Genomic DNA, 14,059 nt, shown 5'->3' with positions numbered 1-14,059 from the left:
TCATATTTTGTATGACTCCCACGCACACATGTGCATACTAATAAATTTTCTATGTCTTTTCTCCTATTAATCTGCTTTTTGTCAGTTAATTTTCAGTGAATCTTCAGAGGTCAAAGGAGACATTTTTCCTTTTAGCCCCTTCAGAACTCACAAAATTTTATAGCAAAATAATAATAATAATATAATTAAAGAATGGGCAAAGGACCTGAATAGACTTTTTCCAAAGAAGGCATAAAAATGGCCAATAGCTATAAGAAAAGATGCTCAACCTTATTAATCATCAGATAAATGTGAATCAAAAGCACAATTACATATCATCTCATACCTGTTAGGATGGATATTACCAAAGGGCAAGAGATAACAAGGGTTTTCAAGGGTGTGGAGAAGAGGGAACTGTTGCACACTCTTGATGAGAATCTAAATTGGCATCGCTATTATGGAAAACAGTATAGAGGTTCCTCAAAAACTTAAAAATATAACTACCTTAAGATCCAGAAATCCCTCTTCTGTGTATATACTCAAAAGTTTTCTGTGCTCCCATGACGAGCATTATTCACAGTAGCCAAGATATGGGAACAACCTGAGTGTAGTGTGAGTGGGTAGTTGAACGGATAAATTGTGGTAGATATATAATGGAATATTAACCTTAAAATAAGAGATACTGCCATTTGTAACAACATGGATAAGGATGGAAGACATTTTGCCAAGTGAAACAAGACAGACACAAGGTGAAAAATACTGCAGGATCTTGTATGTGGAATCTTTTTTGTTAAAAAAAAAAAAGTCAAATACTTAGCGCAAGGAGGAAATGGGGATGTGTAGGTCAAAGGTACAACTTACAGTTATGTGGGTTAAATAAATAAGTCTGAGATCTAATGCACAGCAGGAGGACTGTAGTTAACAATATTGTATACTGAAATTTTACTAAGACTTTATTTTAGACGTTCTTATCACAAACAAAGGTAAATATGGATGGATGGTGATGGATACGTAAAATTGCTTACCTGTGGTAATTATTTCACTATGGATATGTACATCAAAACATCTTGCTGCTCACCTAAAATTAATACAATTAAAAGGGAAATATGCTCCTGACTGGGCAGGAGGAGAAAGCTAGGTGACCCGGAGCCAGCGTGGCTGGGTACCTAGGGTCTTCAAGAAACTGCCACTCGCTGCCAGTCGGGGGCGCGGGCTGGGCTCCCCCAGCGGGCCAGGGGCGCGGTAGGGGCGGGACCCGTGCGAGCCTCCGGCCGTGGGAGCAGAAGCCGAAACCACCAGGTGCTGGCCCTCCGTCCCTCCCTGTTGGGCACCACCTCCCGCAGCCTAGGGAGGGGCCGGGACGGAGCTAGCCTGGTCGCGTGGGGCGGAGCGGGCGCTGGGCCGGCGGCGAAGGTCCGGGGTGGAATCGACGTTGCTGCGGCTGCCAATGACCCCCACCCGGCCGGCCGCCTCCGCAGACCCACCTTGGCCACGCCGCAGGGGGCGCGCAGAGCCCCGAGGGAGCGAGTCCCAGCGCGTAGGGGCTCGGCGGCTTCCCAACTCGGGAGGTCGGGCTCCTGGCTCACCGGACCCGCCTGGCGTCCTCGGGCGGCAGCGGCGCCCAGGAATGGCTTCGGCGGGTAGCGGCATGGAGAAGGTGCGCGTGTCGGTGCTGACCCCCTTGAAGCTGGTTGGGCTGGTGTGCTTCTTCCTGACGCTGTATCTGGACCTGGGGGCGGTGCTGAGCCCGGCCTGGGTCACGGCTGACCACTAGTACTACCTGTCGTTGTGGGAGTCCTGCCGGAAACCCGCCAGCTTGGACATCTGGCACTGCCAGTCCACGCTCAGCAGCGCTGAGGGCCCGGCGCACCGCGACCCCTGCCTCTCGCCCCGGACTGCCTCGCGTCCCACTGCCAGGACAGTCGCCACCTGTCCCCACCTCTCCGCGTCCCCTGCCCTGGCCCGTCTCACCGTGTCCAGGCCCTTCTCGGATCCTGGGGCTCCAGCCACCTCCCTGGCCTCCACCCCTCTTCCCTCCACATCCCTGGTCGCCAAACCTAAAGCGACAGCCCACGCCCTCTCCCTCCGCTGTGGCCATTCCTCCTATTCTGCAGTAACACGTAACGCTATTTTGGGTATTTGTTATCATTTGAGGCGAGAGCCATGTGGCTGTGTAAAAAATGCGACGCCTTCCACACCCCCGTTAAAAAAGAAGCAGGCAAAAACTCCCCAACTCCACCGAGATGCTGCGGGGGTTCTCTGTTCGGTCTTCCCCACTCTTTTTTCCCTCCTCTTTCGAGGACGAATTTGCCTAGGTTTACCTCTTAGTGTTCACATTTCTGCCTGTTCCACTCCACCGTATCTGGATTTTCACCAGTTAACTCAGATTGGGATTTTATTTCCTTAAACTTTTGGGAGATATGAAGAGTTGGGAGAGGGAGGGGCTTACTTTCTTTTGTGGTCTTTGGTTGTGAGTTGCCCTCCCATCTCCCCAATCCAAAGTACCTCTCTTCTCCAGTCAGACCTTTATTTATTTCTCCTTTGCAAGAGCTGCTCACAGATAGCCTGGGACTTTATAGCTTATTCGGCCCGTACTAAAAGCTGCAAATGGATCCCCACTGTGGGAGATCCCAGGACAGAGTTGTCTGACATTGGAGCTTGGAGTGGAAGCAAAATGGTATCAAGACATTATTGGAATGATTGTTCAGTTTAAATAGGGATAGTTATTGTATAATTAGATAATATTGTATTAAAGTTAAATTTCCTGATTTGCTCATTGATAGTGGTTAAATAAAATAATGTGTTTTCTGGCCAGGGATTACGGTGGCTCACGCCTGTAATCCCAGCACTTTGGGAGGCCGAGGCAGGCAGATCACCTGAGGTCAGGAGTTCGAGGCCAGCCTGGCCAACATGGCAAAACCCTGTCTCTACTAAAAATACAAAAAATAGCCGGGTGTGGTGGTGGGTGCCTGTAATCCCAGCTACTCAGGAGGCTGAGACTGGGAGAATCGCTTGAACCCAGGAGGCGGAGGTTGCAGTGAGCCGGATCGCCATTGGCAACAGAGCCAGACTCTGTCTCAAACAAACAAACAAACAACAACAACAAATATATATATATATGTTTTCCTTTTTTTAGTCAATATACACTGAAATATTTAGGGGTACAGGGTCACAACATATGCAACTTACTCTCAAATGGTAGAAAATATGTATATATGGTAGAGAGAAAAAATGATAAATGAGACAATGTTACAAATTGATGAATACGGGTAAAGGACTTTTCTTTTACTATTTTTGTACATTCTTGCAAATCTTCTGTAAGTTTTAAAGCATTTAAATTTGTAATTAAAAATATTTTTCCCAGGTATAAAGTACTTTTAGCACAATGAATTCAAAGTGCTTGCCTTTTCTGTAAAGGAGAATGATAAAGTAGGATGAAAAGTTATTAAGTGTGTGAAAACTGTTAGATTATCTAAAATTTATATTTCTTGAAAACATACAGTGTGAAAAAACAGATTTTATGTCCTAAACATATGAACCATATTGAACTCTAAACATTCCATGATATTTGGTATAGATAGTGAACGCTTTCAATAACATTTAGATGACATTTGCAAATAGTACTTTATTCTATTTAGAATATATAATAGCTCACGATTGGTCTAGGAAGGTGAATACCTTAAGACAAAGCCAGTTATGTTAAAACACACACATATATGCATGTTCAACCACACACTCAGAGAAAACTGTGTGAAGCCCTCCCTATTAGAGTGAGACACAAGATGTATTTGTCTTCTAGCACACATGACATCACTTGTGTAGCATCTAGTGTTATTTTTGTGCTGCCCAGGACTGGATCTTTATACAATGGCTACCTCTGGTAATGCAATTTCCAGCTGTGGAGCAGTTCTATGGAATTTTCACCCCCACCATGTGCTTTTCTATCCATGCTCTCTTTGAATAGCATGTAGTCTAGAGTAAAGAATGGTGGGCCGGGCGCAGTGACTCACACCTGTAATCCCAACACTTTGGGAGGTCAAGGCGGGCTGACCACCTGAGGTCAGGAGTTCGGGACCAGCCTGACCAACATGGTGAAACCCTGTCTCTACCAAAAATACAAAAATTAGCCGGGCATGGTGGCAGGGGCCTGTAATTCCAGCTACTTGGGAGGCTGAGGCAAGAGAATCACTTGAACCCGGGAAGCGGAGGTTGCAGTGAGCCAAGATCGTGCCATCGCACTCCAGTCTGCAGGACAAGAGCGAGACTTCGTCTCAAAAAAAAAAAAAGAAAAGAAAAAGAATGGAAGAAGAGTATTCTCTCAGAGTGGGAAGGGAAGTCCAGATATGTCTTTTCTTTTGTATGAGAAGTAAAACCTTTTAAAATACTATCAGCGTCTATTAACTTCCTCCATACTTTGTCTCTCATTAGGCAAAGCAATGATGTTATCTATAACCTTCTAGAACAAAACTTTGTGTGAATCAAATCCTTCCCCCTGGCCAAGGTGATAAATCCTAGCTCAGCAGAGTCCTATAGAAATGGGGCTCTCAAAGACAGTCCAGCACACAGGAAAGTGAACCTAGTTCTCCAACCCACATAATATTATTAGTTAAAAGCATCTTCCAGTGTTCCTAACAAGGGTAATTTTTGTTTGTTTGGTTTTGTTTAAAATGCCCAGGCGCATTTTATTAATAAAAACTAACAGTGCCAAGTTAAACAAGTCAAACAATTAAAGTCTCTTTATATTCCATAAAATATTACAGAAAAGTTTATTTGTGTTTCAATAAAAAGACTTTCATTTTAGAACAGGGAGCTAATAGCAACTGTGCAGTTAATGGGTTTTGTGAATAAATTTTAAAAGAGACTACTGCCTGTCCTTAAATTCCTTGTTCTTTTTATTAAAAAAAAAGAACTATTAAAAATGATTGACAAATTTTGAGTTAAAAAATTGTTAAAATATTCTCTATATTTAATTTCAATTTTATAATAGATTACAGGAAGATGCTTATGAAACAAATACATTTGTTTCAGTACATGTCTTTAAATGATAGACTGATAAGTATGTAAACAGCTATATAATAAAAGGTTTCCAAACGTTACCTGTAAGAAATCAGGCAAATTTTACCATAAGCAATAAACCATTCCAAGCCTTCCAAACAGTCTCCATTGCCGCACCAGCGTGGCAATAAGCTTTAACCAAGCGAAAACAAACAAACAAAAGCACTTTGCAATTTGTTGCTGCAAAATAGGGAGAGAAAAGAGTGTATAAACTTGATGGAATCACGACAGTCAATATAATTTAAGGGAAAATAAAGTTAATAAGGTTGATGGTGTTTATTGTTTAAAAAGTCGAATTCTGCTGTTTGCTTGGGGCTCTGGACACCGTACCACTGAACAAATGGAAAACTCCACAGAGTCTCACTATCTGCCAGTGGGGACGCCGTCCAAACTCATGGCAAATAAACGGAGTCAGGTGCTCACCATCCACAACAGGAGGGCGTTTTATTTTCATGCATGTGGATGAAATACAATTTCTCCAGCAAACTCAGCAAAAACTGTTCAGGGGCAAAACTGAACTCTGCACTTAAAGAAAAATAGAAAATGAAAACACAAAATACTAAAAAGTAAATAAACACTCTGCGTCAGCACACTGGTATCAAAACACATCCACAGCACGTCCTAAACCTACGGGAAACAATCCTTGCTTATCAAAGGTGCATATCTAAATTCAATAGCTTACCAATGTCTTCTTGGGAGTAGGACAAAAGGGAACAGAAAATCCACATTAAAAAAAAAAAAAAAAAAAAGAAGTTTCTTTTCCCTAAATGTTTTCCTGAAGCGGCATTTGAAGTGGGGAGGACGTCAGTCGTCCTTGTCATTCTCGTCGAAGTCATCATCCTCCTCCTTGTCCTCTCCGACATAGGACACCGGGGTCTCCGCCCTGGAGCCGCTGTGCTGAGACACGTTGGAGCTTGTGGCCAGCACCCCATCTGCACCGTTGGTCAGGTCACTGGCAGAGAACCTTGTGCCTTTAGACGTGGAACCTGCCGCTGTGATGAACACGCCTCCAACAGTTCCCTGAGCCATTTCTGTCACATACGGCTCCAGCGCCTTTGGGACCAGACTTCGGGCCATTTTAAGGTCTTCAGCAGAGCAGCTCCCGGACTCCAGCCAGCAAGCCATGCCCATCCGCTTCAGCACTTCTATGTCACCGTGGATTTCAAACGTGTTGTCAAAATTAAATAGATACTCAAGTTTGTCGTTGGAGATGCTGCAGTCGATGACGGTCTTCTTGCTGGTGTTGACGATGATGAAGGGCAGGTGGATGACCGAGTTGGGTGGTGGCGGCCGGCTGGCCTGCTGCTCCGTGTGCCGATTTCTCTGCACCAGGTTCTTGAAGGCAATTTGTTGTAGAATAAGTTCTTGAAGTTGAGACTGTTTCTGTTTTATTCTTTCAAGTCTCCTCTGTCTTTCTACCTCTAAGTTCTGACATTCCTGAGCCGAGTTGGTGGGCAGACCAATCCACTTAATCTCCTTCTTCTCCTTGGAGATGATGTTCATGGCCATCAGCACGTTTAAGGCATCATAGACGCGCCGTCTTATGTTCTTCTGGTCATAAGCTGACTCGTTTGGCAAGATGTGGTTGTCGGCAGCACTGAACTCTGCGACCAGCTCGTCCGCCACTTCGTTGTAGGAAGTGGTCCCTTTCCTCTGCACCTTCTCGCAGACCTTCATGGAGAAATGCCGCAGGCCCTTGCAATTCTCTCCCTTCCTGATGCGCTTCCCTGCAGACCGAGGTGAGGAGTCAGAAGGCTGGTTCTGAGAGGCAAAGTGAGTGCTGGGGGGGTGTGGGCTTCCTACCACCAGGCTGTCTGACGCTGCAGGTCTCTGAGGCATACCAATCACCACTTGCTGGGCAATGCTGACATTGGACTGTCCAAAGGCTTTTGGCAAAAGCTGCTTCCCGAGCGGGTTGACTGTGGAGGGGTGAACGGCCACGAGGGACACCACGCCTTTCCCGGGACTAAGGTTCTGATCTATGAAGACCTTGAGTTCTCCGTTGGCTTCAATTAGACCGGCATCTTTTGCCATGTTACCAGATCCGGGAAATCAATGCTACAAATGTTCACCTTCTCAGAGAAGAAAAATGATTTTTCTGGGCGCAGTCCCGGGGTCCCGGCGCAACGTGCAGGCTCGCGGCGTCCACCCCGGACACTGGCGGCGCCCGCCCGGCAGACCGGTAACTCTGACAGGTGGGCTTCCGGGGTCCTCGCCACGCGCCTGTCACTAGGCCTCCGGCCGCCTCCGCTCTAGGCGCCTCCCGCGCGCGCCGGAACCGGGTCCCCGCGGGCCGCCGTGGGGCGGCCTCCCCTCCCCCGCCCTGCGCGCCTCCGGCCGACCCTGGCCCCGGCCCCACCTCCGGCGCGGGGCGCGGGCGCGGTGGCGGGCGCTGCTGTCTGCCAGGAGGGCCGGGCCCGGGACCCCCGCCCCACGATTACCTGGGGAGCCCCCACCAGCGCCGAGCGCGCGGGGTCCGCGAGGCACAGGGGCGCGCGGGGCGCGGGAAGGCGCGGGTCGGGACCGCGCGGCGCCTACACGTGGCCAGGGCACGGGATGGGGTGGCCAGGGGTCAGCCCGCGCCCCTGGCCGCCGCCTGCGGCTCCCGCGGCATCCCCTGCCCGTCCGCACCTGGTTGCCCGATCCGGCCGCGCGGGTGGGGGCGCGGTGCCGGCGCAGAGAGGCGCGGGCGGAGGCTCGGCCGGGCGGTCCGGGTCCTGGCGGGGTCCCTGCCCTGGGCCGAGCGGCGCCGAGATCACAGGGTAATTTTTAATTACTAGCAGTGTACGTAATTCAGGGATGCAGATTTCAAATATACACCAAAAAGATAGGCAAATCTGTGCGAATTTTTCTTTTAATTCCCAATATACTTACTTTTTAAAATTATTTTCAAAAGCTTGTCTTGCTTCTTTGAATGTGCAGACTTCTGTGTACTCGCCCTCAATCTTGGCTAGCATTTTAATACTGAATTGGCTTTTTTCCTGTGAAGAAAACTAAAAAGATATATAATTATAAGCAAAAAAAATATTTTTTTTATTGAGATAGTATCTCACTTAGTCACTCAGGCTGGAGTGCAGTGGTGATTATGTCTCACTGCAACCTTGACCTCCCAGGTTCAGGTAAGCCTCCCATCTCAGCCTCCCGAGTAGCTGGGACCACAGTTGTGCACCACCACCATACCTGGCTAATTTTTATATTTTTTGTAGAGACTGAGTTTTGCCATGTTGCTCAGGATAATTTTGAACTCCTAGGCTCAAGCGATCTGCCCACCTCAGCCTCCCAAAGTGCTGAGATTACAGGCGTGAGCCACTGCACCTGGCCAACAAAGAGTAATTTTTTTTTTTTTTTTTTGAGATGGAGTCTCACTCTGTCACCCAGGTTGGAGTGCAGTGGCATGATCTCGGCTCACTGCAACCTCTGCTTCCTGGGTTCACGCGATTCTCCTGCCTTGGCCTCCCGGGCAGCTGGAATTACAGGTGTGTGCCACCACGCCCAGCTAATTTTTTGTATTTTTAGTAGAGGGGGGGTTTCACCATGTTGGCCAGGCTGGTCTCGAACTCCCGACCTCAAGTGATCCATCCGCCTTGGCCTCCGAAAGTGCTGGTATTACAAGCGTGAGCCACCACGCCCGGCCGAGAGTAATTTTTTTTTAAAAGCCCACATGGAAAGTTAATATACCAGATGAAAACTGCTAGGTGCTCTCTAGAAAACAGCCAACATCCTAAACCTCTTTCTTGGAGTCAGCAATGGAGTAACACTTAATTCCAAACTAGTGTATCTGCTATCTTCCTCATCATGCGAGTACCTCCTTTCAGTAGCAGTTGCCCTGGGCAGGGACAGTGACATAATTAACTGTGTTATATTCAGACATTAGCACATTCCTGCAAACCAAGGGTGTTTATGATAGCACTATTTATACTCATTAGTATAAGTAGATACCCCAAGGCATTCTGCTGTTGGACAGAAGCAACCAAATCAAAACCCAGCCTCTAGACAATGTCTTTGTCCTGCTTCCTGAAAATAAATAAAACTTCAATTGACCCATGTAATATAAACCCAGAGAACCATTACTTGTATGAAAAGACAGGTGACAAAACAACATTGAGGAGTTAAGATACATTTGGCCAAACCCATTCCAAAAAAGAAATAATAGTTTTAAATAAAATTTAATTATCTATAGTGTGACATTTTAACACATACAACCCTATTCCACTGCCCCTCAGAAAAAGAAAATTCTTCTCTGTGATGTATGGAGATATTGCCACACAGATAATCAAAATTTATACCCATGATACCCTGTGCAGTAAATAAGGCAATGGCTATATATGCACTCATGGAGAATTATTTTTACTTTTCTATACAAGTAAATATAAAATGTACTTCAATTACATATTTCTAAAAAGAAATCTTCCTTGTTTGTATACATAAATAAAATGTCACTGGAATTAAATCTCTGCTAATATAAAAGGCTTACAACATTTCTTAATCTTATAAATTTCTAACATATGAAAAGTCACATTAGTGCAAGATTTTTTTAAAATTTGTATTTTCTAAAGGACTTTTTAAAGTATTCATTTTCCAGAGAACATTTTGAGATAAATGAAAAACAGAAGTGCTTTTTTAAGAATAAGTGTCCAATCAATGAATTTAAACTTTACTTAATTATGTGTATTTCATATAATAGAAAACAGATTTTTAACCTAGTATTTTTTTAAGTATCCAAATTGAATCAGCTAGATGACACACAATAACAACAACAGTAGGCCCACAATGAATGTTTCCATCCTTCTACACTTCATAAGCATAACCATCTAAAAACAGACTTCAAGCATGGCTGAGTGAAGAGGTCAGTGAATTATCTTTGCAAAAAGCAATGATAAACTGGATAAAATTGCCAAAAAAATTCAGTACTCTTGAAAATGACAAAAAGCATACAACAAATTGAAGGTATTGACTCAAGAAATACAGTGAATTTGTGACATTATTAGCCTGAGCTCCTGCCATCCTGCCTGTCTACCCCTAGCTCTGTGGTGTAGCACTTCTACTGTGGTGTAGCAGCAGGCTATGAGACTAGATGATGGAGAGGGCTGATTTTAAAGTGCAGAAAAATCTATGCTGAGGGGTGTTGTTGAAAACAACAACGGTTTTAGTGGCAAACAACTGAGGAAGATCAACATCACAGCTAAATTGGGGTTGCAATATGAGTTGGGGTGAGCTACAGATAAGAAAGTCAGCTGTAAATTTAACAGAGAGATCCAGCAATAAGACAGCCATAGTGAACCTTAAGAAGCTCCCATGTATCCCAACTGTTATGAAAGGCTGTATTCACTCAGGAAAGTCCAGAGATTGCCCTAGCTAGCAACTTGTCCCTGGCTACATGTGAAGCCTTACGTACCCAGAAAGTAAAAGCCAAGGCAGATTTGTAAACTTCCTGAACTTCGAATGTGACTATATTTGGAGATAGGGCCTTTATGGCGGTAATGAAGGTTAGATGTAGTCATAAGGGTGGGACACTGTACTGACAGAAGGGAAACCTCTAGGTATCCAGGTTTAAAAATAAAAAAAAAATAAGACTTTAAAAAAATGAGTAGAAACATTAGTAGCTACACACTACAAGGGAGACAGACCCTATAGAATGAATCTGGGCAGAATCTGTAGCTGCTATAATACAGTACCAAAAATGTCCACTTCTAAAATCAATTATAAGACATGCAAAAAAGCAAGAAACTGACTTGTACACAGGAAATAAAGCATTAAATGAAAACTATCCATGAAGGAGCTGAGATATTAGACTTAGAAGACAAAAATGTCAAACCAACTTTTATAAATATATTCAAAACTAAGGAAACATATTTAAAGATTAAATGAAAAGTACTAAGACGATGAGTTGTCAAATAGAGAATAAAGATACAGAAAATGCAAAAATTCTGGAGTACAAAAGTACAATAACTGAGATGGAAAAATTTCACTAGAGAGGCTTAAAAGCAGATTTGAACTAGCAAAGAAAGAATCCATGAAGTTGAAAGTAAATCACTCGAGAAAACTGAATGGAGACTCACAGACCAGTGGAATACATCAAGCACACCAATCAATATATGAATAATTGGAGTCCTAGAATGAGAGGAGCGAGAAAGAAGGGAAGAAAAGGTTTTTGAAGAAATAATGTGAGAAAATCTCCCAAATTTAATGAAAATCAGTCTCACCTAACCTGATCAACCAAATCCCATTTTCAAAAACACAGAGATATGGCTGGGCATGGTGGCTCATGCCTGTAATCCCAGCACTTTGGGAGACCAAGGCAGGCAGATCACCTGAGGTCAGGAGTTTGATACCAGCCTGACCAATATGGCGAAACCGCGTCTCCACTAAAAATACAAAAATTAGCCAGGCGTGGTGGCGGGCACCTATAATCCCAGCTATTCGGGAGGCTGAGGCACGAGAATCGCTTAAACCCGGGAGGCAGAGGTTGCAGTGAGCCGAGATCATGCCACTGCACTCCAGTCTAGGCGACATAGCGAGACTCTGTCTCAAAAATAAAAATTAAAAAAACACATACACACACAGATCTATCCCAAGACATGCCATAGTTAAATTTTTGAAAAAGACAGAAATGATTCAACACATAGAAGGGAACCACATTAAGAACATAAACCAACTGCTCATCTGAAACAAAGGAGGCCAGAAAGCAGTTGGGATATTCGAAGTGCTGAAAAGGGAGAAAAGTTTATCAACCAAGAATATTGTATAAGCAAAACTATCATTGAAAAGTGAAGACGAAATAATGACATTCCCCAATAAATGAAGGCTGTTAGAAATCATTGCTAACAATCTTGCCTTGTAAAAAAACTAAGGGTTCTTCTATCTGAAAGAAAATAATAGCACACAGTAACTAGAATACACAAAGAGCTAAAGACCACAGGGAAATATAAAATGCTGTATAAATACTTTCTTCTGCTTTCATAACTGTCACAAGCTAGGCATACTTCCCATTTTATAATGTACAAGTGGTAGAATTTTACCATCTTTTGGCTGTTAAAAGGCAGATTGTGAGTGAAAATAGGAAAATATTAATGACCAACCAAGTATCTTGTCCATCAAATACTTAATCCTAAGTGGCTCTGCTGTCAGATCCATAAAAGTGAAAACACATTTAAGCAGGAGCATGTAAAGAGCTAGTTTTAAATTATAGGTTGTCCTTTCTTGAGATTTTTATACTTGAGCCTCAAAGGGAGTTATTTGGTTTCATAAAATTAAAAACATGTCATCTGTATTCCTTCCTTCTTTCTGCAAATATGTATTGAGCATATTCTGTTTGCCAGGAAGGTGACTGTCATTCCGCTCTGTAGTAGTAAAAAGGCACTGGCAATTAAGAGTAAGAGCTTGGAGTTGCCTCATTTAAAGGCTCCCTAGGAAACATGTAAGATGAAAACAAAAGTGATACTGTACGTGCAGTGAGCAATACACCCAAAAGGGAAGCCAGAAATGCCAGAGAAAGGAAACAAGAAAATTATAAAAACGGCTTGTGAGAAAAAATAGCAGAAGAAACTCAGGGAACAAATTTGTTAGAAACTTTTCGCTTCATGGTTTATTTCACAACTTGCCATCTAATTTCACTCCGCATACTTAACCATCCATGCTTGTCTCCAGCATCGCACTACCAGTCCTTTCAATATGTTCTATTCAGGACTTCTTACCTGTATCTGAATGCCTCCCAGACACCTCTCTACAAGTTTTCAAGCTACTTTGGTGAGTCTAGGGCGAGAGTAAGCAACTAATTCAGTCCTGAATCCTTACGACTGGTTTAGAAGCTCTGCCCACTCCCGTGAAAGTTCTCTCAACAAACAAAAACAATTGCCATTCAGTCAACACTTATTGGTATAATTAGGTAATGGGGAATTTTGTTTAACACTATTAGTACCACCATCCCAAGACAGCAGAAAGTTCACAACTTTGGAGAAGAACTTGAGTTCTGGACGAGGCTCCATCTCTTATCAATTGGGGGCCATAAGTCCCATAGGTAAATCTTGGGTTATATCTGTTGTTAGACTCCCCACTGGTTGGTGCCTGTCAAAAGTATCCTGCTTGGGCAACAAACGTTATCATTATTCTACTTCTCAACCATATAACCTTTGGAAAGCTACTTAACCTCTCTGCAATGTTTTCTATTTTCTATTCTGAAAATGAATGTGGTAATAATATCCAACTTGAAGAGATACTGCAAGAATTAAATAGGACAACTTATGTAAAATGCACTTAGCAACTTAATGGTCTATATAATTACTAGTTTCTCTTGGTTGCAATGACTTGGAAGCATTTTAGGATCTTGGAGCATCTTAGAGCCACTGCTGTGAAAAACTATTATTCTTGCTCTGCTTTAGATAAATGGTTCAACCAGTCTTTATTGTATTCTAATCATCTATCTTTTCACTTTCAATTATTTTAACTGAGCCCTATTCCCATACCCCTTTTCCCTGGGTAAAAGCTTAATATAGGTCCAGTCCTCATTTTTAACTCAATACTTTACTAGGGAAGGCACAACTGTGTAAATAAAACCACATGAAGATTTGAATCAACACAGAGGTATTCAACTCTTCATTCTAATAATAAAACATCATCATTAAATCTTAATTTAGTATGGCTTATAAGGATATCAGGGATATATCAAGCTATATTTTTGATGAGGAAATGTTTGTTGACAAAATTGACCTATAAATGACCACATCATTTCTGTTATTAGATGGCATTCATAAATGTTCTCTAAGAACACTGTTTAATCATTGGGCAGGAAGAAGGTAAATGTGAAGAACAAAGCAGAGTGTGTATAAATAATGGCTCAAAAGCACAGGTAAAGTCAGTTAAGGAGTCCTCATTTATTTTCTTGATGTTTATGTCTCAAAGAAATACATGTTTATTGTTTTAAAAGTCAAGAGTTCTTCAAAATAATAGCAGGCTCCTGCCCCCACCTATTTCCACCCATATATCAACTCCTTTGAGGCAAAAAATTAAAACACTTTTATCTGTATAT

General features: G+C 43.2%; 1 pseudogene across 1 annotated transcript; it reads right to left on the bottom strand.

The window, feature by feature from the left end:
* Positions 1-5,295: 5,295 nt before the first annotated feature.
* On the bottom strand, positions 5,296-7,262 carry LOC101002116 (annotated as a pseudogene). Its single transcript, XR_641873.3, has one exon. The product of XR_641873.3 is annotated as a transcription factor Dp-1 pseudogene (transcript).
* Between the last annotated feature and the right edge of the window lie 6,797 nt (positions 7,263-14,059).

The sequence above is a fragment of the Papio anubis genome, chromosome X, assembly GCF_008728515.1.
Source record: "Papio anubis isolate 15944 chromosome X, Panubis1.0, whole genome shotgun sequence".
NCBI classification, from domain to species: Eukaryota; Metazoa; Chordata; class Mammalia; order Primates; family Cercopithecidae; genus Papio; species Papio anubis.
This window is presented reverse-complemented; position numbering and strand designations above follow the sequence as displayed.